We start from the raw sequence: 25,442 nt of genomic DNA on the forward strand, positions 1-25,442 counted from the left end.
TGCCCCACTGCACTCCAGTCTGGGTGACAGAGTGAGACTCCATCTCAAAAAAAGAACAAAAACAAAACAAAAAAAACAAGACTTGAGAGCAGTCATAAAACAGCATATTGGCTGGGTGTGGTGGTTCACACCTGTGATCCCAGTATTTGAGATTACTGGCCGAGGCAGGAGATCACCTGAAGACAGGAGTTCAAGACCAGCCTGGCCAACACGGTGAAATCCTGTCGCTACTAAAAATAAAAAAAAACTTAGCCGAGCATGGTGGCAAACACCTACCTGTAATCCCAGCTACTCGGGAGGCTGAGGCAGGAGAATTGTTTGAACCCAGGAGGCGGAGGTTGCAGTGAGCCAAGATGGTGCGATTGCACTCCAGCCTGGGGGACAAGAGTGAGACTCCGTCTCAAAAAAAAAAGAGTTCCCCACTTTTGCTACAAATAAAATTATTGTGACTAATTTCGTAAGAAAAATATGAGGTGGTTCATTAGTTTTTTAAAACCAAGTTTATTGTCATAACAATAAATTGCCTCTATTTAAAGTATAAGTTTTAAGGCCGGGCGCAGTGGTTCATGCCTGTAATCCTACCACTTTGGGAGGCCGAGGCGGGTGGATCTCCTGAGATCCGGAGTTCGAGACCACCCTGGCCAACATGGCTAAAACCCATCTCTAATAAAAATATAAAAATTAGCCGGGTGTGGCAGCACATACTTATAGCTCCAGCTACTCGGAAGGCCGAGGTAAGGAAACTGCTTGAACCCGGAGGGCGGTGGTTGCAGTGAACCAAGATTGCACCACTTCACTCCAGCCTGGGCAACAGAGCAAAACTCCATCTCGAAAAAAAAAAAAAGTGTAAGTTTTGATATATGTATATACCCCTAAATTCATGTCTGCCCTCAAGGTAATGAACATGTCTACCCCCCCATGGTGGCCTCTCCCTCTTCTCCTTGAACCCCCAACTGCTTTCTGTCACTACAGATTAACTTGCATTGTTTAGAATTTAATATAAAAGGAATTATATGGTGTGGATTCTTTTTGGCTTGGTCTCTTCCATGTAGCGTAATGATTTTGAGATCCATCCCTGTTGCAGTGTGTATCAGTAGTTCTTTCTTTTTTATTGCTGAGTAATATTCCATAGTATGAATACATTACAATTGGTTGATCTGTTGATGGACATTTGGTTTGTATTCAGTTTTTGGCTATTACAAAGAAAGCTGCTATAACCATTCATTAAAAAAAAAAAGTGGGGGGTTCCCTGTATACCCTGTGACTAAGGTAGAATCATTCAGGAAATATGAGGCTCTTAAGTCCTATGTCTGGGTCTTGGTCTAACTATACAAACACATCCTGAGGGGGAAAGCCACCTTCTGACTTCAGCTCAATTTACCTGACATAATAAATCTACCACCTTTATTTGAGTAAGTGACTTTTCAACCTTGGGGAGAATTTAGAATGATATGATGAAGTAAATAGCCATAGTAATAATGCTTTGCATAAACTAAAAACAATTTCTTTGTATGTTTAAGAGAATCTAGCATTTTAAGAAATGTGTTAGATTAGCCTTGAGCAATTGATTTTGACTTATTTCACATTGAAAAGTATAAGAGATTTTCCTTTCTTTTTTTTTTTTTTTTGAGATGGAGTTTTCCTCTTGTTGCCCAGGCTGGAGTGCAGTGGCACGATCTTGGCTCACTACAACCTCCGCCTCCCAGTTTCAAGCGATTCTCCTGCCTCAGCCTCCCGAGTAGCTGGGATTACAGGCATGCACCACAATGCCCAGCTAATTTTGTATTTTAAGTAGAGAAGAAGTTTCGCCATGTTGGACAGGCTGGTTTCGAACTCCTGACCTCAAGTGATCCACCCACCTCGGCCTCCCAAAAAAGATTTTCATAAGCGTATTAACAGTATTGAAATGTTTATGAAAGCTCAAGATTCAACAAATTTATAGGCTTAATTTATCATCTAGAGTAATTTAACTAACTAGTAGAATTTTGTTTGTTAGGATTATACTTATGCCTTGTCAGGGATTTGAAGGGCTTGAAAAGTTCCAGTATATTAAATTTACGAGTGTAGTTTAAAAAGGGAATTAAATAAGTTTATAAATGGGATTAATTGTTTAAAGTGATTTTAATCTGTTTGAATTGTGTTGACTATTAATCAAAGAACAAATGAAAGTAGTTTCTCTTATTTTATACAACAATTACAAGATTTATAAATAGCATAACTAATAATATTCATAAATTGTGTTTAACACTTTAAGAAAAACTAAATATGCAAGTTAAAAATTGCATATTACTGGCCAGACGTGGTAGCTCACGCCTGTAATAAGCACTTTGGGAGGCTGAGGCAGGCAGATCACCTGAGATCTGGAGTTCAAGACCAACCTGGTTATCATGGCAAAACCCCATCTCTACTAAAAATACAAAAACTTAACTGGGCATGGTGGTGGGCGCCTGTAAGCCCAGCTACTCACAAGGATGAGGCAGGAGAATTGCTTGAACTTGGAGGCAGAGGTTGCAGTAAGCAAAGGTCGTGCGATTGCACTTCAGCTTGGACAACAAGAGCGAAACTCCAACTCAAAAAAAAAAAAAATTAGCTTAAGGATCAGACCTTACGAATATTGAGAGCTGTATAGTTTATGTATAGCTCTTGCTTCCTTTTTTTTTTTTTTTTTTTTTTGAGATGGAGTCTTGCTCTGTCACCCAGGCTGGAGGGCGGTGGCGTGATCTTGGCTCACTGCAACCTCCACCTCCCGAGTTCAAGAGATTCTCCTGCCTCAGCCTCTTGAGTAACTGGAATTACAGACGCGCACCACCACACCTGGCTAATTTTTGTATTTTTAGTAGAGACGGGGTTTCACCATGTTTGTCAGGCTGGTCTCGAACTTCTGACCTCATGATCCATCCACCTTGGCCTCCCAAAGTTCTGGGATTACAGGTGTGAGCCACCGCGCCTGACAGCTCTTTCTTCTGCATCTGGTTTTGGACCTGAAGTCAGCATCTCCAGGAGTTGGGAAGGGAAAATGGATTTAAAGTGGAAGAGAGCAAGAAAGAGCTGAAACTCTCACCTGTCTCTCATCAGAACTTACATTGGTCACATTGGTATCACATTGGAATCTTCGTCAATCTCTCACTATCTCTAAGCCTCTGACTTTAAAGATGTCAGTGACTTGTAGAAGAGCTGGCACACTTCACAGAACTTCATACAGAGTTGGTCCAGGATCCAGAAATGCTGAAGAAGAGCCGTCTGGGGCTAGAAGAGATGGAGGCCAAGTTGGTGCCCTACATGAATAATGTGAACCAGGTCTGTGCTGATGCAGGGAAACTACAGCAGCAGCGGCCCTATTCCCTACTTCCTGCCTTACTTTTGCCCTCCAGTTTCCCCTGTGGTCAAATCTAACTCAGACCAAAGAAGGAAGGGAATTCTGGGAGTCTTTGCTCCAATTTAGCTAAGTTGACATAATGCAAAGCTACCGTTATCCCCATTTTACAGAGGAACAAACTGGCTTGGAAGGTTAAATAACTTGCACAAGAGCACACAGATGGTAAGTGGGAGAACAGAGACATGAACAAAGGCAGTCCGGCTCAGAACCAGGATGTTGATCACTGCCCTCTACTGCCTCTCCCTAATGTATGAAAATTAGAAGAAAGCGGTTGGGCTTGGTGACTCTCGCCCTGTAATCCCAGCACTTTGGGAGGCCGAGGCAGGTGGATCACTTGAGTCAGGCGTTCCAGACCAGCCTGACCAACGTGGCAAAGCCCCATCTCTACTAAAAATACAAAAAAATTAGCTGGGCATAGTGGCATGTGCCTGTAATCCCAGCTACTCGGGAGGCTGAGGCTGGAGAATTGCCTGAACTCAGGAGGCAAAGGTTGCAATGAGCTGAGATCATGCCCTTGCACTCTAGCCTGGGTGACAGAGCAAGACTCTGTCTCAACAACAACAACAAAAATTAGAAGAAAGCAAGTTTCAGCTCAATGGCAATATGACCGGCTTAGCAGTATGAGCTCGCCCACAGTGGAACAAGCTGCCTTGCCAAGCAGAGGGTTCCCTGTCCTAGATGATGCTCAAACACAGGCTGGGTGGCCATCTGTCAGAGATATTACACAAGAGGGAACCCACTGGGAGGCGGAATGAACTATGTGACTACTCACAGCACTTTCAACTCCAAGATTTGATGTTTCTAGAACATACAGTTCAAGGCAAGGGCTGGAACTCACAGTGTACAAGGAACATAACAGAAGGGACGGAGAAGACAGAAACACTCAAGGGTGGGCTAGAAGGAGACTCAGCCAAGCTGTGCCAAACAGTGCCAAAATCCACTGTGAGAAAAATAAAAATTATGGTCAACCCAAGAAAGAATTGTTTTTCACACACAGGGTGCTACATTAAAAAAAAAAAAGAAAAAAACCTCTTTAGTGGTGTTTTTTTTTAAATTCCATTAATTGATTCCATCTCACTGAATTGACAGGCCATTTTTGTTGTTGTGTAGGTGTGATCTTTAAAAGACCTGTGAAAAGCCCAGGCGTGGTGGCTCATGCCTATCATCCAAGCACTTTGGAGGCCAAGGCAGGAGGATCACCTGAGGTTGGGAGTTCAAGACCAGCCTGACCAACATGGTGAAAGCCTGTTTTTATTTAAAAAAAAAACAATTTTTTTTAAAAGACCTATGAAAAGACTGCAAATTAAGACATGCTATCCACCGACTCTTTAAAATGAAAGTTTAATCAATCGAAGGCATGACAAAAAGTTTGAAGCAAATATCCAAATCTTTCAAAGAATGGCTTAGAAAAGAATTTTCACATTTGAATCTCTGCCAGCATAAACACATAATAGTGAACCTTATGTCTTGGTTATAGTTTTAAAAATTAAAAGAAAAAGGCAGTGATTACTCCAGTGTTTCTGTAGCAGATGCATCCTGATAGCATCTTTCCAAAGCAGATATTGCAATAATTTTCTTTCCTCCCCTCAAATTCTACACAAGCTGCTCCACCAACTATGCAAATTGGAGGTCATAGAAAATCAAGGTAAAGGCGTTACATGAAATTGACTTCTCATTAAGAAAATTACAAAGCTGTAAAGTTTATGAAATAACAATTAAAATCTCAAAGCCAATAGATAGAAATGTAATCCCATGAGAAGGATTATTGCAGTGTGGCAGATATCTCTTTCCACCCTTCTCTGCCTGGAAAAGATATCTCTTTCCACCTTTCTCTACCCAGGTGGCTGACTTGAATGGCGCGCAATTAGTGGGAATTACTGTTCTCTGGTTTCCAGTGGGGTTTAGCCAATGAGCAGTCCCAGAAGATCAGAGGGAGGAAGGAGAGTCAAGTTATAGTATTTGTCCTCCTGGCATTCTTCTTTTGAGGTCACCTTGGGCAACAGAAGATAGTGTTATTTATTTATTTGTTTGTTTGTTTGTTTGTTTTTGAGACAGAGTCTTGCTCTGTTGTCCAGGCTGGAGTGCAGTGGTATGATCTCAGCTCACTGCAACCTCTGCCTCCTGGATTCAATTGATTCTCCTGCCTCAGCCTCCCAAGTAGCTGGGATTACAGGCATGCACCACCACGCTCAGCTAATTTTTGTATTTTTAGTAGAGACAGGGTTTCACTATGTTGGTAAGGCTGGTCTTGAACCCTTAACCTCAGGTCATCCTCCCATCTCAGCCTCAAGCAGTGCTAGGATTACAGGCATGAGCCACCACACTCACCCAGATAGTGTTCTTAAGGCATCTCTCGCTCTCTCTCCAACTCTCTCTCTTTCTCATCCCATTGTCAGTATACATGGTAAAGGCTCTCCACTGTTAAAAGACTCAGGGGACTGCACTCTCCCCTGTGACCTCCCTACTTCTTGCCCCACACCTTTGTAAGCAGTCCGTTTATTAAACCTTTCTCAAATTATGTTAATTAGAGAATGCCTTCTGTTTCTTGCTTGGCTCCTGACTGATACACACAGAATCATTAAAATACTGGTAATTGTCAAATCTCAACATTAATGCTATGTCCACCATTTTCAGAAAGTTAGATTCTCACATCCCTTTTTTCAATGTCTTTTAAACATCTTTTCACAAAGATTCTCACATTTCTACTTCTGAAAATTCTAATTATGAGTGAGATGATTACAGCTAGTGTTTGGTGTTATTAATATTTCACATTCTGGAGCCAGAATGCCTGGGTTGAATCTCAGCTCTGATGCACACTAGTTCTGTAATTTGGGCAAATCATCTAACCCAGTGATTCTCAACCTGGGGGTAGTTTTGCCTCACAGGGAACATTTGGCAACATCTGCAGACATTTTGATTGTCACATCTAGGGTGGAGGAATGATGTTATGGCACCTAGTCATGGGTAGACAACAGAGATGCTTCTAAACATTATTCAAATGCACAGGACAGTCCCCCGCTACAAAGAATTATAGGGTCCAAAATGTCAACAGTGCCAATAGGTTGAGAAACCCTGATGTGACCCTTCCGTGCCTCCACTTCCTGATCTATAAAGAGTAGTTAACATCAGCACATACCTCATGGGATTGTCTGAAGGTTCAGTAAGCCAATACATGCAAAGCACTTAGAACAATGCCTGGGATATAGTATGTGCTCAATAAATGCAAGCTGACATTGTCATCTTCACCATCATGATCAGGCTCTCCAGATCTCCTGGTACAAAAGAGGACTTGCTCAAAGGCAGGCAGTTAGAAATTCATTATGAAAGACAATTCACTAAAGCACTGCAAAAGCAGAGATCTTGCTGGACGTGGTGGCTCACACCTGTAAGCCCAGCACTTTGGGAGGCTGAGGCAGGCAGATCACCTGAGGTTGGGAGTTCAAGACCAACCTGACCAACATGGAGAAACTCTGTCTCTACTGAAAATATATAATTAGCTGGGTGCGGTAGCAGATGCCTGTAGTCCCAGCTACTCAGGAGGAGGCTGAGGCAGGAGAATCACTTGAACCTGGGAGGTGGAGGTTGCGGTGGGCCGAGATCGTGCCATTGCACTCCAGCCTGGGCAACAAGAGCAAAACTCTGTCTCAAAAAAGAAAGAAAGAATCTGGCAGTGGAGATACCATGATCACAAAGGTGACTTTCCCAGGGCGAGGCTTATCGTTGCACTCCGGATGTGCTGACCCCTGTGATTTCCCCAAATGTGGGAAACTCAACTGCATGATTTGTGGTAGTGGGAGACTGCATTGGCGCTTTCCCTTGGTAAAAAGAAATATTAAAAAAACTAATAAAAATTAAAATAAAGAAAGAAAGGAGAGATCTTGCCTGACTTTATTCTACTGTATCCTCAGTACCTTAGTGTCTAGCATATATTGTATTTGTTGAATATATTGCACTGGCTGGAATTCCTTACACACACACAGTAGGTGCTCAGCGGTAGTGGTGGCAGTGGTGGTTATAATGGATTTCATGACAGAATGTCTTTTGAGCCTGAAAACAAGAACCAGTGGGTATCTTCTTTCAATTTCTTGCTCAAATCTTTTTAATTTTGTTCAACAACTGTTCAACAACTCAAGGCCAAGAAGAAACTCACAGATAAGTTACATGATTTCTAAAATTGCAGAATGCATATTTATATTTTCCACATATTTTTAAAAGGTATTGATTTAGAATTATCCTAAGTAGCACTTTAAATTTTTTTTTTTTTTTTACCTTGCTTCAGTCCAACAAAAGAATTGGAGTTGGATGACAATGTCTAAAAATTAAGCAAGATGATAAGGCAAAAGGGAGAATGAGGGTAGAAAAAAAATAGAGAAGCAAAGAGTTAGGTTGGAACCTTCCAAAATACCCTGTAAGAATCTAGCCCCCTGCTGGAAGGTCACAAATTTGGCAGGTAAATGCGGAGAGTGACACCTGATCCATCACGTATTTTGCACATTCATACAGTAAAAAACTACAAGGAAAGAACAATTATTCTTTGTAATTAAACGTGAACGTTCTCCCTACCCAGAGGATACTGAAATGAAATGAAATTAATCTCTTCAGTGGCGTCTTTATAGGGAAGTCAATGGTTTATGAGGCTATTCTTTACAACGTCCTGCAGTGTACACCAAAGGTATAATGCTAAAGCACAGTCCAATGAAAGCAACTCTATGAAAGGGTAAAACAATGCAGTTTGGGTATAAATCTTTCTAATAGTCTCCCCTAGTCCTGAGCTAACAGAGTGCTGTAAGGAATGGCCAGATAGGATAACCACAGGACAGTCCTTCCTCAGCTGAGCTGCTCACACACAAGCTCAGGTACAGCTGCACCTGGGTGGGATGATCTGGGTGGCAGACAAGTGCAGACACATGGTCTTTAGTGGCCGACTCATCAGGCAATCAAGCTGACATAGCTTGTGGAAATTGAGGGGCTTAATGGTGACAAAACATGTTTCACATTTATGAGGTATTTTCTTGTGCCAGTCATTGTCTCAAGGCTCTTAGAAATATAAGTCATTAGGGCCGGGTGTGGCAGCTCATGCCTGTAATCCCAGCACATTGGGAGGCTGAGGTAAGTGGATCACTTGAGGTCAGGAGCTCAAGACCAGCCTGGCCGACATGGTATACTACAAATATAAAAATTAGTCGGGCATGGTGGCGGGTGCCTGTAGTCCCAGCTACTCAGGAGGCTGAGGCAGGAGAACCACTTGACCCCGGAAGGTGGAGATTGCAGTGAGCTGAGATCGCACAATTGCACTCCAGGCTGGGCGACATCGAGACTCCCTCTCAAAAAAAAGAAATACAAGCCATTACATCCTTAAATCTTACAATTTCATGGTGGGAGTATTATTAGTAAATCTCCCATTTTGCAGATGAGGAGACTGAAGTGGTATAGTCAATTCTTGCAAAACGTTATCAAGCTAATAAGTGACAGTACAAGGAATTGGGCACAGGCAGCTCACATGCATGAGGTCTATATCACATACAGCATAAGAAGGGACAATGCTTCCTCCTCACCCCCACACTTTGTCAAGTGGTCTAGGCCTCCAAGGTCAACCCAAGTCCCACTTACCCCAAAGAACATTGGCATTGGTTTCAGCCCACATCAATTTTTCACTCGGTTTATTTATTTATTTGTTTATTTATTTATTTTTTGGAGGCAGAGTCTTGCCATGTTGCCCAGGCTGGAGTGCAATGGTGTGATCTCAGCTCACTGCAACCTCTACTTCCCAGGTTCAAATGATTCTCCTGCCTCAGCCTCCTGAGTAGCTGGGATTACAGGCACAGCCACCATGCCCAGCTAATTTTTATCTTTTTAGTAGAGATGGGGTTTTGCCATGTTGGCCAGGCTGGTCTTGAATTCCTGACCTCATGATCCGCCCACCTTGGCCTCCCAAAGTGCTAGGATTACAGTGGCATGAGGCACTGAGCCCAGCCAGTTTATTTCAAGGAAATCTGCATGCACTGCAGGGCAGCAAGGCAATTGCTGCTGCTCTCAGACAACAGTCCCTGCCTTCAAGAGGCAAAATGGGATCCCCAGACAATCCAGAGACCCCAGAATCTAAAAATCTAACTGTTAGATTAGTACCCCAAACAGGAAACAAGAAAAGGAAGAGCTAGATGAACGAACGCTATTGCATCGGGGGCCTCCACATACAGGAGGGATCTCCAGGTGGCCTGAGAGAGAAGGAAAGAAGGAGAGAAAGAAAGGGGAGCAGAGAAAGCCATCTTGGCAGGAGGCAATATACTGAGTGAAGGCTCCCAAAACCATATATGGCACAGTGCCAGGAACTATCCTAAGTGCTTTACACATATTAGCATATTAATGTTCACCACCACCACACATGAGGTAGGGATTATTATCATTCACCTTTCATACGAAGAAAGTAAGCACAGATTAAGCAACTTGACCAAGTCACATGGCTAATGATAGGCAGTCTGTCTCCAGAGTCATTGCTCCTAATATCTATGCTGTACTGCTTCTCTAGAAGGAAAGCGCCCTGCAGTGGAGCAGGCAGAAATGGTGATGGTAAGGTGAGTAAAAGCCAAGACAATGGAGAGCCTTGGAGGTCAGATTAAGGAGTTGCTAATTATGGATGCTGTAAAGGGCAGAATGCCAAGTGTCAGGAGGGCTTCAGGCCAGAAGATCCCCAATATGGGTACCTTGCTATTGGGTAATGGGGTCATGGGAACTATTGTTACATAACAAACCATCCCCAAAATTAGTGGCTTAAAACAGCCATGTATTTGTTCATGATTCTGCAATTTGGTTAGAGATTGGCAGGGATGACGTGTCTCTGCTCCATGTGATGTTATCCAGGGTCAGTCATATGGCTATTCTGAGTTGGGAGCCTGGCTAACACTGGAACATCCAAAATGGCCCCAGTCATGCCTGGCACCTCAGCCACGGTGGCAGTGGTGGCTGAACACCTGAACTCTTCCCTGTCTGACCTCTCTCTCTTCCTCCATGTCATCGCCCATCATTCAGAAGTCTAGCCCAAGCATCTTTATGTAACAGCTGGCTTCTAAGAAGGTGACAGCTGAAGGTACCAAGTTTCTTCCGGTCTAGGCTTGGAATTGGTACAGCATCACTGTAACCGCCTAAGGGGTTCACCTTGCCCGCTGCCTAGACAGAGCCAATTTATCAAGACAGAGGAATTGCAATAGAGAAAGAGTAATTCACACCCTGCCGGCTGTGTGGGAGACAGGAGTTTTATTATTACTCAAAACAGTCTCCCTGAGCATTCGGGACTGGTTTTTTGTTTTGTTTTGTTTTGAGTCTTACTCTGTCACCAAGCTGGAGTGCAGAGCCATGCGATCTCAGCTCACTGGAACCTCCACCTCCCTGGTTCAAGCGATTCTCCTGTCTCAGCCTCCTGAGTAGCTGGGACTAGAGGCATGCACCACCATGCCCAGCTAATTTTTGTATTTTTAGTAGAGACAGGGTTTCTACCATGTTGGCCAGGATGGTCTCGATCTTGATCTCAATCTGCCCACGTCGGCCTCCCAAAGTCCTGGGATTACAGGCACGAGCCACCACACCTGGCCAGGGGAGCAGAGTTTTTAAAGACAACTTGGTGAGATCAGATGAGCCTGTGTATCAATCTGGGTGGTGCCAGCTGACCCATCAAGTGCAGAGTCTGCAAAATAGCTCAAGCACTGATCTTAGGAGCAGTTTAGGGAGAGTCAGAATCTTGTAGCCTCCAGCTACATGACTCCTAAACCATAATTTCCAATCTTATGGCTAATGTTAGTCCTATAAAGGCAATCTAGTCCCACAAAGGCAATCTAGTCCCCAGGCAAGAAGGTGGTCTGCTTTGGGAAAGGGCTGTTATTGTCTTTGTTTCAAACTATAAACTATAAATAAGTTCTCCCAAAGTTAGTTCAGCCTACCCTCAGGAATGAACAAGGACTGCTTGGAGCTTAGAAGCAAGATGGAGTCATTTAAGTTATATCTTCTTCACTGTCTCAGTCACAATTTTGCAAAGGCATTATTTCTGCCATATTCTATTGGCCAAAGCAAGTCCTAAGGTCAGCCCATTTTTAAGGGGAGGGAAATAGACCTCACCAGTTGATGGGAAGGGCAGCAGACACATAGGGGTATGGGCAGGATTGTTAGCAGACATCCTTACAAACAATCCAACACAATGACACCAGAGAGCTCTGGTTTGTTGCTCTTGTTCTCCCTCTAATGCTCTGTCATCAATGACATGATCTCCGAAAATCCCCAGATTTACTGAAGGACGTCATATCGACATTTCCTATTCACTTACTCTCATCCAAATGACATGTAAGCTAAGGAAATGGTATATCCAAGGTATCATCAGGGAAAATCATTTTAGACAGAGGTGGTCCCTTGGGAAAGAACCCCGCTCCGGTCAAAGAGAACCAGAGCACCAAAGGTCACCAAGTACTCCACGGCTTGAGGTGATGGCACACTGCGGGGACTCTAATTTTCCTCCAGGACATGAGTGGGCAAACGGGGACCCTGTGGCAAAATCTTGCCATTTGAGCACAGCCATATTCATTCAACTACTGTTTATGGCTGCTTTAGCACTTAAACAGCAGAGTTGAGTACAGAGACTGCATGGTCAATAACACCTAAAATATGTGGTCAGGCGGGGTGGCTCACGTGATCCCAGTGCTTTGGGAGGCTGAGGTGGGTGGATCACCTGAGGACAAGCATTCAAGACAAGCCTGGACAACAATGTGAAATCTCATCTTTACTAAAAATATAAAAACTAGCCAGGAATGGTGGTGTGTGGCTGTAATCCCTGCTATTCAGGAGGCTGAGGTGGGAGAATTACTTGAACTCAGGAGGCAGAGGTTGCAGTGAGATGGAGGTTGTAGTGAGCCGAGATTGCACCACTGCACTCCAGCCTGGGTGACAGAGTGAGACTCTGTCTCAGCAACAACCACAATAAAGTGCTGTCTGCCCTGTTACAGAATAAGTTTGCCAGGAATGGCACTAGGGATAATGGTCAGTAACTGTACTCTTTCTCATACTTACTTTATTTCCAGAAATTACATTGACCCCAGGGCTCACATTTTAACTGGCAGTAATAGGCAATTCTTGGGCTAGTCCATGCAATTCCTTGAACAGGCAAGAGAATGTAAAGCTTTCAGTAATAAAATGTTAAGGTGCTTTTAAAGTCAGGCTAATCTGTGCACTTAGCACTTTTAGAACCTATTTTCAAGCCTTCACTGGCATACTCCATCTGTGCAAACCTCACATTCTTCCCAGAGCAGAGTTGCAGTAGATGTTGTATGCCCAGAGATTGTTTTTTAAAATCATTCAGTAGGCAAATTGGTCATCCTCAGCAGCTAATCACTGCCAATTCACAATCAAGAAAACCCGACAGGGCTCTCAAACTCTCCTAACCTAGTAGTACTTGAACTTTTTGAAAATTTCAAGGTAATTGCAGAGGCCTGCCCTTTTGCCTTCACTTGCTTGTATACACGAAAGACTTTCAAAATACCTACTTTTAAGAGTACATATAATAATGCAAAATTGTGTTGTTTATAAGAAATGACTTTGACCATGCTTTCATAAACAAAATCAAATCAAAATTAAAGCCAACATACTGTTTGCCTGGAGCCCTTGAAGTTTTGCTCCCATGCCTATCAAGAATATATTTTTGAAATTTTAAGCTTAAAAAGCATTCAGGGAGCTCTTTCCTTTTGCTGCTGCGGCCGCAACCATGAATATGCTCAGGCTTCAGAAGAGGCTCATCGCTAGAGTGTCCTCCACTGTGGCAAGAAGAAGGTCTGGTTGGACCCTAGACCAATGATATCGCCAATGCCAACTCCGGCCAGCAGATCCGGAAACTGATCAAAGATGGGCTAATTATCGCAAGCTTGTAACTGTCCATTCCAAGACTCCATGCCAGAAAAACTTACCTTGGCCCACTGGAAGGGCAGGCACATGGGCATAGGTAAGTGAAAGGGTACAGCCAATGCCTGAATGCCAGAGAGGGTCACATGGAGGACGAGAATGAGGATTCTGCACAGGCTGCTCAGAAGATGCTGTGAATCTAAGATTGATCACCACATGTATCATAGCCTGTACCTGAAGTTGAAGGAGAATTCAAAAACAAGAGGATGCTCATGAAACACATCCACAAGCTGAAAGCAGACAAGGCCCACAAGACACTCCTGGCTGACCAGGCTGAGGCCCGCAGTTCTAAAACCAAGGAAGCATGCAAGCACCGCAAAGAGCACCTCCAAGCCAAGAAGGAGGAGATCATCAAGACTTTGTCCAAGGAAGAAGAGACCAATAAATAAAAACTCCCCCTTTGTCTATACATACTGGCCTTTGTCATTATGTAGATCAGCTATTAAAATAAAACAAGCCTGTGTCTGCTTGAAAAAAAAGAAAGCTTTCAGCTGGGTGCGGTGGCCTACACCTGTAATCCCAGCACTCTGGGAGGCTGAGGCGGGCAGATCGTTTGAGCCCAGGAGTTTGAGACCAGCCTGGGCAACAGGGTGAAACTCCTTCTCTACTAAATACACAAAAAATTAGCCGGCCGTGGTGGTGCTCGCCTGTAGTCCCAGCTACTTGGGAGGCTAAGGTGGGAGGAATGCTTGAGCCAAGATTTTAGAGACTGCAGTGAGTTATGATCACGCCACTGCTCTCCAGCCAGGGTGACAGAGAAAGACCCTGTCTCAGAAAAGAAAATAGAAATTTTTAAACACACATACCCACTGACCCAGCAATTTCAATTCTATAATTTTTTCCATAGTTCATGATATGGTATAATTCAAGATTATTCACTGCAGAATTGTTTGTAATAGCAGGAAATCATAAGTAACCTAATACCCATCAATAAGGGACTGGTATTGTTATCAGTAGAAGATGACCAGGTTCTTGGCTTCTTGAACAAAGAATTGGACAAACTCACAATATGAAAGTGGTCAGCCATAGACAATACATAAACAAATAAGTATGATTGTGTCACAATTTAATTGCAGTACATCTCCGTGATGGATTTTAAAAAAAATGGAGAGAGGCTGGGCACAGTGGCTCACGCCTGTAATCCCAACATTTTGGTAAGCCAAGGTGAGCAGATCACCTGACGCCAGGAGTTCAAGACCAGCCTGGCCAACATGGTGAAACCCTGTCTCTACAAAAATACAAAAATTAGCAGAGAATAATGGTGGGTGACTGTAATCCCAGCTACTCAGGAGGCTGAGGCAGGAGAATCACTTGAACCCAGGAGGTGGAGGTTGCAGTAAGCTGAGATCATGCCATTGCACTCCAGCCTGGGCAAGAGAGTGAGACTCTGTATCAAAAAAATAAAAAATAAATGAGGCGGAGGTTGCAGTGAGCCGGGATCACGCCATTGCACTCCAGCCTGGGCAACAGAGTGAGATTCCATATCGAAAAAGTAAAAAATAAATAAAAGGAATGGAGAGAATCTTTAGAAAATCTTATATAGAACTCCAGGATTACTGCTAAATGAAAAAGAAAAGCAGAAGGGAGAGAATAGATATAATTTGCTTCTATATGCATAAAATATGCTGGAAAGACACACACAAGAAACAGATCATAGTATTTCGTTCAGAAGAAAATTAATAGAAGAAATTGGTTACACAGGTGATAAAGAGTTAAGACACCAAGTAGAAGATTATGAATTAACCTTGAAGTTATTAATAGCAAGAAATGACTACCAGCCTTAGGGCTGAAGGAACACAGGGAGGAGGTGTTACCAGATCCCAGAAGCTGGGCCAATTCAGCAATAGTAGAACCACGGTGGGGGCTGCCCAGAAGGGAGCTGGAGCCAAGAAGTTGCAGCAACTGCGGGAAACCCCACACAAAGCATGAGGAGAGAGAGGGAGAGACAGGAAGGGAGGGAGGGAGGGAGGGAGGGGGGAAGAGAGAGAGAGAGAGAGAGAGAGAGAGAGAGAGAGAGAGAGAGAGAGAGAGAGAGAGAGAGAGAGAGAAATACCTTGGCTCTGCCTTCCTTGCACCCTCCAGTCTATATAAGTGCCTGCCCTTCCCCGATTGCCTGAAGCTAGCCAGAAGCCACCAGGCAAAGGAACCTGGGAAATGTAGTTTCCTGCAATGGAAAGCAGAGCTGACAAAGAGCAGGGAATGCATTTGTGAAGAAACAGGCAAATACATGACAAGCCCAGAAGGAACTATGTTGACCTGGGAGACAGCAGTGGCAGGGGGATATTTTAATGTTACCCTCTTGTGCTTCCTGAATTGTGAACCCCGTGAATATATTGCCTATTAAAATAAGTATAATTAAAACAAAGAATATGTGAAATAAATAGATGCCTAATGGAGTGTACTTTTTTTATTAGAAGAGAAGATTTCAAAAAAACGTCAAGCTAGAAACAACTGATCACTATCAAGGGAATGGGGAAAGTTATGATGCATATGCACAATGAAATAACATACAGCTATTGAAAAGAATGAGTCATAGAATACCTATGAAAACGCACACAAGAAAGTGGTAGTCGGGCGCAGTAGTTCACGCCTGTAATCCCAGCACTTCAGGAGTCCAAGGTGGGTAGATAGCTTGAGGTCAGGAGCTCGAGACCAACCTGGCCAACATGGTGAAATCCCGTCTCTACTAAATACAAAAATTAGCCAGGGATGGTGGCACATGCCTGTAGTCTCAGCTACTCAGGAGGCTGAGGCGGAGAATCACTTGAACCTGAGAGGCAGAGGTTGCAGTGAGCTGCCATCATGCCACTGCACTCCAGCCTGGGTGACAAAGTGAGGCTCTGTCTCAAAAAAACGTGGTGTCAATTTATGCCCAAGGGGAGATGAGCAGATGGGTGGTTGTGAGACAGGTGAGAAGACTAGATGACAGGGAAGACCCACAGTGAAAACATTGTATGCCATTTTGCATTTTCTGATTTTGGTACCATGTGTATGCAATGCCCGTTCAAAATAGGAATCAAGATTTTTTTTCTCCCCCTTACCCTTTTTTTTGAGACAGGGTCTTGCTCTATCACCCAGGCTGGAGTGCAGTGGTATGATCCTGGCTTACTGCATTCTCAACCTCTTGGACTCAAGTGATCCTCCTGCCTCAGCCTCCTGAGTAGCTTGAACCACAGACGCACACCATCACACCCAGCTAATATTTTACCCTAAAAAAGAGTTTAGGCTGGGTGCAGTGGCTCATGTCTGTTAATCCCAGCACTTTGGGAGGCCAAGGCAGGCAGATCACAATGTCAGGAGTTCGAGACCAGCCTGGCCAACGTGGTGAAACCTTGTTTCTACTAAAAATACAAAAATTAGCCGGGCATGGTGGCGGGCGCCTGTAGTCCCAGCTACTCGGGAGGCTGAGGCAGGAGAATCACTTTAACTCGGGAGACAGAGGTTACAGTGAGCCAAGACCTCACCACTGCACTCCAGGCTGGGTGACAGAGTGAGACTCAAAAAAAAAAGAAAGAAAGAAAAAAAAAATTAACCAGCTGAGCACGGTGGCTCACATCTGTAATCCCAGCACTTTGGGAGGCTGAGATGGCCAGATCACCTGAGGTCAGGAGTTCAAGAAAGCCTGGACCACATGGGGAAACCTTGTCTCTACTAAAAATACAAATATTACCTGGGCGTGGTGTTAGGCACCTGTAATCCCAGCTACTCAAGAGGCTGAGGCAGGAGAATCACTTGAACCTGGGAGGTGAAGGTTGCAGTGAGTCAAGGTCATGCCATTGCACTCCAGCCTGGGCAACAAGAGCAAAACTCAAAGAAAAAAAAACATTAACTGTGGTAAAATGCATATGACATAAAGTTTGCCATCTTTATCATTTTAAAGTATACAGTCCAATGGTGTTAAGTATATTCACACTGTGCAACCAATCTTCAGAACTCTTTTGTTTTGCAAAACTGAAGCTGTACCTATTAAGTAACAGCTCCCCATTCCGCACTGCTGCCAGTGCCGCAGCCACCATTCGGTTTTCTGTCTGTATAAACACGACTATTCTAGGTATCTCATATAGGTGGAATCATACAGTATTTGCATTTTTTCTTTTTCTTTCTTTTTTTTTTTTTTTTTTGAGATGGATTTTCACTCTTGTTGCTCAGGCTGGAGTGCAATGGCACAATCTCAGCTCACTGCAACCTCTGCCTCCCGGGTTCAAGCAATTCTCCTGTCTCGGCCTCCCAAATAGTTAGGTTTACAGGCGCCAACCATCACACCTGGCTAATTTTCTGCATTTTCTGTAGAGATGGAGTTTTACCATGTTGGCCGGGCTGGTCACGAACTCCTGACCTCAGGTGATCCACCTGCCTCAGCCTCCCAAAGTGCTGGGATTACGGGTGTGAGCCACCCTGCCCAGCCAGTATTTGCGTTTTTTTAACTGCCTTATTTCACTTAACATAATGTCTGTCAAGTTCATCCACGTTGTAGCACACATCAGAATTTCCTTCCATTTTTTTTTTCGTTTGTAGAGAGAAAGTCTTGCTCTCACCCAGGCTGGAATGCAGTGGCACAATTATAGGTCACTGTAACCTCAAATTTTTGGGTTCAAGCAATCTTCCTGCCCCAGCCTCCTGAGCATCTGGGACTAAAAATGTATGCCACCACACCTTGCTAATTGTTTTAAATTTTGTATAAAGATGGGATCTCCCTGTGCTGCCCAGGGTGGTCTCAAACTCCTGGACTCAAAGGATCCTCCCACCTCAGCCTCTCAAAGTGTTGGGATTACAGGCATGCACCACCACACCCAGCCCCTTCCTTTACAAGGCTGAATGATACTCCTTTGTATGGATATTCCACATTTTGTTTGTGTGTTCATTCATTTATGGACACTTGAGTAGCTTCTACCTTTCTGGTTATAAGAAATCGAGATTTTTAGAAAAGAAGTTTATGATTAAATTAACCATTCTTCTCATGGTGGAAATACTTACACCATGGGACTCTTTCCATGGCATCTGATGACCTGAGTGATTTCTCTGGAACAGACAGCCAGAGAAGCTGCCAGTCTCCTCCAACCAACTCAGGTCCACAGAGGTAGTTTCAAATATCTTTCCTGAATAGGCCATTAGTCACAATACTAGATGGAAAGAATCCACCAGTCAACGAAATGCTTCAGAGTTATTAAATGAGGACCACACTCACTGAACCATATTATGCAACCCTGAAAATGACAAACAATGCAAAGGTAAAGCATACTATAATAAAGACATTAGGCAGGGTGCAATGGCTCATGCCTGTAATCTCAGCACTTTGGGAGGCCAAGGTAGGAGGATCACTTGAGGTCAGGAGTTCGAGACCAGCCTGGCCAACATCGTGAAACCCCATTCCCCACTAAAAATACAAAAGTTAGCCGGGCATGGTGGTGGGTGCCTGTAATCCCAGCTACTCGAGAGGCTGAGGCAAGAGAATCACTTGAATTTGGGAGGTCGAGGCTGCAGGGAGCTGAGATTGTGCCACTGCACTCCAGCCTGGGAGACTGAGTGAGATTCTGCCTCTCTATATATATGACATTAGAACTCTAATGTCAGAATTCTAATCTTGAGAATGAAGAAGAGAAGACTGTTAAACAATTTTAGTGAAAATCGGTTTTTCTGATTTCTATTTCTGCCCTACTTGTGTGAGTACTTACTAAGTTGTTTATTCTCTTAACCCTCCACCTTCTACAGGTAGATATTTCCTCCCAGACATTTATTAGAGCACACAGATGAGAAGTTACATTAATTTGCAGTTTGAATCAGAGATTTAAAAATATTCTTTCACAATTCTGAAATGAAATCAAAGGCCGGGCACAGTGGCTCATGCCTGTTATCCCAGCACTTCAGGAGACTAAGGCGGGTGGATCAGTTGAGCTCAGGAGTTTGAGGCCAGCCTGGCCAACATGGTGAAACCTCATCTCTACTAAAAATGCAAAAATTAGCCATGGGTGGTAGCGTGCGCCTGTAATTCCAGCTATTCCGGAGGCTGAGGTAGGAGAACCGCTTGAACCTGGGAGGTAGAGATAGCAGTGAGCCAAGATTGTGCCACTGCGACAGAGCAAAACTCCATCTCATAAAATAAAAAATAAAGAAATCAGAGACTTTCTTATACTTAATGCTAAATATTTTAATAATGAATATTTTTAGAAAAGTAACAAAATGGAATGTACAGCATGATTCCAATTTAGGGGAAATATATATATATACGCGTGCACAGAAGAAAGTACTTCAAGGTCAGAAAAGGAAATCCCTAGGAAGATGGAACAAAGAGGGATCTAAAGACAGAGGGATCTGGACAATGGGTTGGCACGTTACCACAGGCATCAGAGAAAGAGGCCAGAGGGGCCGGGCACAGTGGCTCACGCCTGTAATCTTAGCACTTTGTGAGGCCAAGGCAGGCAGATCACAAGGTCAGGAGTTCGAGACCAGCCTGGCCAACATGGTGGAACCCTGTCTGTACTAAAAATATAAAAATTAGCTGGGCACGGTGGCGGGTGCCTATAATCCCAGCTACTCAAGAGGCTGAGGCAGGAGAATTGTTTGAACCCGGGAGGCGGAGGTTGTAATAAGCCGAGATTGCACCATTGCACTCCAGCCTGGGCGACAGAGCAAAACTCCGTCTCAAAAAAATAAAAATAAATAAATAATAAAACAGAAACGGAAAAGATTCCACAGGGAGAAAACGTGGGTGCAAAACTGCAGATCAGTAGCCCCAAAGTACTTCAAATAATAGAACAACCTAATGGAAAGGATAAAATGAATCTGTTTAAAATGATTAAAGACATAAATGGAAGCACTGTCATCCATAAGAAAGAACAAGTCGCTATTTTAAAAATAACCAACAGATTTTGAACCAAATTGGTCTCCTAGAAATGAAATATATAAATATTGAAATCTAAAACTCAGTGGACTTTTATATCATATTTAACATTGCTGAAGAGAATTACTGAACTGGAGAACATATCTGAAGAATTTATTCAAAATGCAGCACAACAAGATAAAAAGATGGAATACATGAATTATGGAGCATATGAAAAAAGGGTATGATATATCCAGGATAGAATGAGATAGTTAAATATATCTCTAACAGGAACTCCCCAAGGAGAAACTAGAAAAATTGTGGGGATAGTGGGATGATGGAGAATTGATATTTTAAAACATAATGGCTGACAATTTTTTCTGTATTGATTTAAGCCACAAATTTCAGTTTTAAGAGACACATTCATAAGAAGCAGGGAAAATAAAAATAAATCCAGACTGGGTGCAGTGGCTCATGCAGTGGCCAAGGTGGGTGGATCACTTGAGGTCAGGAGTTCGAGACTAGCCTGGACAACATGGTGAGACCCCCCTATCTCCACTAAAAATACAAAAATTAGCCAGCCATGGTGGTGGGTACCTGCAATCCCACCTACTCAGGAGGCTAAGGTGGGAGGATCGCTTGAACTCGGGAGGTGGAGGCTGCAGTGAGCTCAGACCATGCCACTGCACTCCGGCCTGGGCAACAGAGCTATGTCTCAAAAAAATTAAAATAAAATAAACCCAAACTTAGACACATTACAAAGAAACAGCAGTTACTAAAGTTAAACAGAAGCTCTTAAAAGCCATTAGAGAGAAATGATAGCACATCTTTAAAAAACAAGAATTAAATTATAAAGAGATATTGCATCAGCAACATTTGAAGCCAAAAGATAATGAAATAACATTTTACAGGACTGAGAGACAAGAGCTATCAGATTGGAATTCAATATCCAACTAAATCATCATTTAGTCCAGAGGATTAAATAAAGATATTTTCAGACAGAGACTGAGTTCACCACAAACAGATCCTTGCCGAAAACAAAGCCCCCTAAGATGTTATCAATATCAAAGATGAAGAGGGACATTTCACAATGATAAAGAGGTCAGTTCATCAAAAAGTCATAAATGCTAAATGCATATGCACCAAACAGCAGGGCTTCAAGTTACATGAAGCAAAACCTGAGAGAACTTGATGGAGAAACAGACAAATTCACAGTTATTATTCAAGATTTCAATGCTCCTCTCTCAATAATTGACAGAACAAGCAGACAGAAAATCAGTAAATATATAGAAGAATTAAATGCCATCAACCAACTTGACATAATTAACATTTATAGAACCTTCTAACCAGCAACACATTATTTTCAAGTGCACATGTAAGAATCACCAAGTTAGATGATATGTTACGTCATAAAATAAGTCTCAATAAATTTAAATGGATTGTAATCATACAGCACGTGTCCTCTGACCACAATGGAATAAAATTAGAAACCAGAAGTAGAAAGATAACCAAAAGATCTCCCAAATATTTGAACACTAAACACCATACTTAAAAAAAAAAAAAACCATGGGTCAATTGAGAAATCAAAAGGACATTCTAAATAAATAAAAATAAAAATAAAGTATCATATTTGTGGAATGCTGTTAAAGCAGTGCTTAGAAAGGCATCTACAGGTGGCAGAAAGAGGGTGAGAGAACTCTTCGGGGTCTTTTATAAGGGCACTATTCTCACTCACAAGGGCTCCACCTTCATGTCTCTCAAAGGCCCCACGTCCTAACACCATCATGTTGAGGACTGAAACTTCAACATATGAATTAGTGGGGACACACATATTCATTTTGTTGCAATGAAGATAAAGTAAAATATTGCCCTGAGCTTTACTGTCCGAGTAAATTATTTTAAAGGAACATTTAACAATGCTCTTATTCTAGCTGATGTGTGCTTTTTGGCCCTGTTTGTACTATACCAAAATAATTATTTTGGTGGGAAAAAAGACAAAAAGTTTCATCATTTGGCATTGTGTAAATCAAAAAGAATAAAGATGTGTTGGTTTTGAAATATTTTGTTATACAACATTAAAAGATGAAAAATAATCAACACTTGTATTTTTTTGTTTTGTTTTTTGAGATGGAGTCTTGCTCTGTTGACCAGGCTGGAGTCCAGTGGCATGATCTCAGCTCACAGCAACCTCTGCCTCCAGGGTTCAAGCGATTCTCCCGCCTCAGCCTCCCCAGTAGCTGGGATTACAGGCGCACTCCCTCACGCCAGGCTAATTTTTGTATTTTTACTAGAGATGAGGTTTCACCACGTTGGTCAGGCTTCTCTCGAACTCCCGAAGTCATGATCTGCCCACCTCAACCTCCAAAAGTTCTGGCATTACAGGCGTGAGTCACATCGCCTGGCCACTTGTATGTTCTTTACCATGAAAAATAGAAATTAACATTGGCCTTGGTGGCTTTATTCTTTCAAAACAAAATAAAATATTCTAATTTAGCAAAAGTTTCATCCTCTTCTGCTACCCTTTTCCATTCCCAAGGAAAGACAATATCCTAAAGTTGATGTGCATTGTTTTCATACATATATGAATTTACTGAAAAATTACTATTGTTGGATATTTATTTATCCATTCCTAAATTGATGGAAGTAAAATTTATTTCCACTTTTTTTTCACAATTACAGTGTTGCAATAAACACATGTAGAGATTTACTTAGTCACATGTGGGAGAGTATCTCCAGGGTGGATATGAACACGTGGAATCTTGGGTTATTGGATAGACACATAATTGACATCACTATGTATAGTCAACGGGTTCTCCAAATTACCCACCTAAAAAGTCTTATAGCTCTGTATCCTCACCATCACTCAGTGTTATCAGATATTAATATGTTTTCAATTTTTGCCAATCTGTTGTGTGTAAAATACTTCATGTTAAAATATTTTGTGTGAATGTGTGAGAGATGGAATCTCACTCTGTTGCCCAGGCTGGAGTGCGGTGGTGCAATCTCAGCTCACTGCAGCCTCTGCCTCCTGGGTTCCAGTGATTTCCTTCCTCAGCCTCCCAAGTAGCTAGGATTACAGGCATGCACCACCACACCCAGCTAATTTTTGTATTTTTAGTAGAGACAGGTTTTCACCATGTTGGCCAGGCTGGTCTCAAACTCCCGCCTTGGCCTCCCAAAGTGCTAGGATTAGAGGCGTGAGCCACCATGCCCAGCCCTGGTAAAATGATATTTGAATTATATTTCCCTGATTATACGAACATTTGATCTTTGAACATATTTCATATGTTACTCATTTGGATTACCCTCTGTGAATTTGCCCATTCAAACCTTTTGGCCATTGTTTTATTGGACTGACTGTCATTTTCTTACTGATATATTATTAGCATTCTTTATATGTTGAGATTACCAGTCTTCTGTTAATTAGATGTGTTACCAAAATGTTCTGCCAGTCTGCATCTTGACTTTGTTCTTTCTTTTTTTTTAAGACAGGGTTTACTATGTTGGTCAGGCTGGTCTTGAACTCCCGACCTCAGGTGATCCGCCCGCCCTGGCCTCCAAAGTGCTTGGATTACAGGCGTGAGCCACCACACCCAGCCTTGACTTTGTTTTTAGGCATCATCTGTTTTTTCCTGTCTCTTATAAAAACTTTTTAAAGTAGAGAATTTCAAATATACAACAAAGTAGAAGGAATTGTATAATGAACCTTCGGCACCCATCACTTAACTTTAACAATTATCACAGCCAATCTTGTTTGATTCATACCCAGCCTACTCCCCAGCCTTCCTCTCAACCCCCACACCTCACCAATCCCTCTCCTTGCTTCCTGGTTATTTTGAAGTTAAGTTTCAGATATTACATAACTTCATAAATATTTCAGTATAAATATTTTCAAAGGTAAAAACTTTTTTAAAAACATGATGTGCTTGGTTCGTCATTTTGTTTTTGTGTCTTCTTCATATAAAAGTTAAAACATTTTTAAAAACAGTCTAATATATCAAAACATTTCAAAGTTTTGCTTTTCACAGTGAGGTCTTTAGTTAACCAGAATTATTTCTTTTTTGGTACAGACTGAGGTTTGATTGTAATGTTAAAATTTTTTTCCATATCTAGCAAATTCTTTCAGTGCCCTTTAATGAATAGTTCATCCTTTTTAGACTTTTTTTTTTTTGCCAATAACAGTACTTTTAATTATTGCAGCTTTATAATAGACTTAATATCTGAAAGACAAATCTTCCCTTCTCCTCTTTAGGATTGCAAAGGCTATTTCTGGTCCTCTACCTTTTTTATGGATTTTAGGTTGAGATGATCAAGTTCCCTGAAAGATCCTGTTGAGATTTTGACTGAAATTATATTAAATGTATAGATCAAATTTGGGAGACTGTATAGCTTTATGATGCTGCAAATTTTCATGTACAAATATGGTATAGCTTACCATTTACTTGTCACCTTTTATATCTTTCATATCTTTCATTAAAATTATAGACATTTCTGGCCAGGCGCGGTGGTTCATGCCTGTAATCCCAGCACTTTGGGGGGCCAAGGTGGGCGGATCACCTGAGGTCAGGAGTTCGAGACCAGCCTGACAGACATGGAGAAACCCTATCTCTATTAAAACCACAAAAATTAGCCGAGTGTGGTGGCAAATGCCTGGAATCCCAGCTACTTTGGAGGGTGACACAGGAGAATCACTTGAACCTGGGAGGTAGAGGTTGCAGTGAGCCGAGATCATGCCACTGCACTCCCGCCCGGGCAACAGAGTGAGACTCCATCTCAAAAAATAATATAAATAAATAAATAAACAGAATAATTTCCTTTATGAAAATCCTATGAGATATTTTTGTTAAATTTATTTCAAAGATTAAACTTAGAGTTTCTGCACAGCAAAAGAAACAATCATTAGAGTGAACCAGCAACCAATGGAGTGGGAAAACCTTTTGCAATTTACCCATCTGACAAAGGGCTAACATCCAGAATCCACAAAGAACTAAAGGAGATTTACAAGGAAAAAACAAACAAACCCATTCAAAAATGGGTATGTAAGATATGAACAGACACTTTTCAAAAGAAGACATTTAGGAGGTCAACAAATATAAGAAAAAATGTTCATCATCACTGGTCATCAGAGAAATGCAAATCAAACCCACATTGAGATACCATCTCACGCCAGTTAGAATGATGTTCATTAAAAAATAAGGAGACAACAGATGCTGGAGAGGATGTGGAGAAATAGGAACACTTTTACACTGTTGGTGGGTGTGTAAATTAGTTCAACCATTGTGGAAGACAGTGTGACGATTCTTCAAGAACCTAGAA

General features: G+C 42.3%; 1 non-coding gene and 1 pseudogene across 1 annotated transcript; both read left to right on the forward strand.

Moving 5' to 3' along the window:
• The first annotated feature begins 7,032 nt into the window (after positions 1-7,032).
• On the forward strand, positions 7,033-7,195 carry LOC118150870 (U1 spliceosomal RNA). Its single transcript, XR_004738993.1, has one exon. It is a non-coding gene; the product is annotated as a U1 spliceosomal RNA (small nuclear RNA).
• Positions 7,196-13,115: 5,920 nt separating this feature from the next.
• On the forward strand, positions 13,116-13,698 carry LOC100408632 (large ribosomal subunit protein eL19 pseudogene; annotated as a pseudogene).
• Positions 13,699-25,442: the final 11,744 nt, after the last annotated feature.

Source organism: Callithrix jacchus, chromosome X (assembly GCF_049354715.1).
Source record: "Callithrix jacchus isolate 240 chromosome X, calJac240_pri, whole genome shotgun sequence".
NCBI lineage: Eukaryota > Metazoa > Chordata > Mammalia > Primates > Cebidae > Callithrix > Callithrix jacchus.